Source organism: Nycticebus coucang, chromosome 18 (genome assembly GCF_027406575.1).
Source record: "Nycticebus coucang isolate mNycCou1 chromosome 18, mNycCou1.pri, whole genome shotgun sequence".
NCBI lineage: Eukaryota > Metazoa > Chordata > Mammalia > Primates > Lorisidae > Nycticebus > Nycticebus coucang.
Genome location: NC_069797.1, coordinates 48956915 through 48958767, shown reverse-complemented (window position 1 = coordinate 48958767; position 1853 = coordinate 48956915). Strand labels below are relative to the sequence as shown.

General features: G+C 38.5%; 1 pseudogene; it reads left to right on the top strand.

The window, feature by feature from the left end:
* Positions 1–548: 548 nt before the first annotated feature.
* On the top strand, positions 549–910 carry LOC128571102 (40S ribosomal protein S21-like; annotated as a pseudogene).
* Positions 911–1853: the final 943 nt, after the last annotated feature.

Below are 1853 nucleotides of genomic sequence, written 5' to 3'. Positions count from 1 at the left end.
GTTTTAATTTTTACATTAATTTCCATAATGACTAGTGATGTTAAGCATTGTTTGATGTTCTTGACATATAGACATCTTTCGTGGCGAAATATCTATTCAAATGTATCTCCTGTTTATAAAATGCATTGTTTCCTTTATTCTTGAGAGATTTTTGTATGTTCTGGCTGTATGTTTTTCAACAGATATATGACTGACCAACATTTTCTCCTAGTCTCTGGGTCATCTTTTCATTCTCTTGACAGTACTATTAAAGGATGAGGAAGTTTTTAATTTTCATGAATTCTACCCTATAGGTTCTTTTTCTTTTCTTTTATGGATTTTACTTTTTGGTCATAGCTAAGAAGCCTTTGTTAAATCTAAGATCATGAAAATTTTCATTTCTGGTATCTTCCAAAACTTCATTTTTTTAAGTTCTATATTTAGGCGATTTATTTTGAGTTGATTTTTCTTTGTGTTGTGAGATACAGATGAAATATTGTGTATTCAATTTTTCTGGAATCAGTGATGAAAAGCTGTTGATGCTTTCTTTCCCTTCTCCAGTCCTTGACATGCAGAAAGATGCCAGCGAGTTTGTAGACCCATACAAAGTGCCTTGGAAATGCTCCGCCAGCACCATACCATGGGTGCCAAGGACCACACATCCATCCAGATGAGCATGGCTGAGATTGACAAGGTTACCAGCAGATTTATTGGCCAGTTTAAAACCTATGCTATCTTTGGAGCCATTCTCGAGATGAATGAATCAGATGATTCTACTGTCTGATTGACCAAGGTTGATGGCATCATTTCAGACTTCAGACTGGAGAGAATAGGGATGTGGAATGTGTGTCATAAACAAATAATGAACCCAACCCCAAAGATGGGGGATTCCCATGACCCCTTCTTTGAGTTCAATAATTTGCTGGGATAGCTAATGGAATTTAGGGAGGCAAATACTCTCATGCAAACCTTATATTGTTTTTCTACAAAAGATACAACTTATTCTTAGCCAGATGGAAGAGATACATTGGGCAAGCTGCACATATGCTTGTGTTTAAGGGTAAGTGAGGATGACATACAGAGCGCCCTTGCCCTTTGGGTATACTGCCTCCCAGGATGTTACTGCATTGGCCAATGCAGAAGCTCTCCACATCTCACTGTTCATGAGTTTTTGTAAAGCTCAATCTCTATTCCCTCCCCCTACCTGCAATTCAGGAGTCAGTATGTGGGACTGAAAGTTCCAACCGTCTAATCACTGAGTTTGTCTGGTGACTTGCTATCCTGAAGCTATCTAAGTTACCTCACCAGGATACCTTAGTAGCATTATCTGAGAAGTGATTAGAAGGGACTTGTCATGGCTGGGCACGGTGGCTCACACCTGTAATCCCAGCACTTTGGGAAGCCTAAGCAGGCAGATTGCTTGAGCTCAGGAGTTAAAAAAGGGACTTATGAATAACAAAACAAAAAGTGCTATAGGAGCTCAGTGTGAGGAATTGGGCACAAAGATCAAGTATATTTTTGTATTCCTCCATACATCTGGAAAGACTTCTTGAGGATATCATTTTTACCACAGTGGGAAAAGACAGCCTGGATGATTCACTAGTAATTAGCAACAACTAGAGTGGAGGGAGAAGAGAAAAAAGACAGCAGTGAACTCAGGAAGGTAAATCAGAAAGGCTTCCAGAACATTGAAGCAGAAGTGGACAACAACTTCAATTGGGCCTAAGAACAGCCACTCTGATCCCATCTATATCCACAGGCTGATAAAGCCTAATAGGTTTATATGTACAACTATTCTTTTTTATATCTTATTTTCAAGTATTTGTATATTCGTGCTAATACATTATAAATCTGAAGACATACATGCATATGCA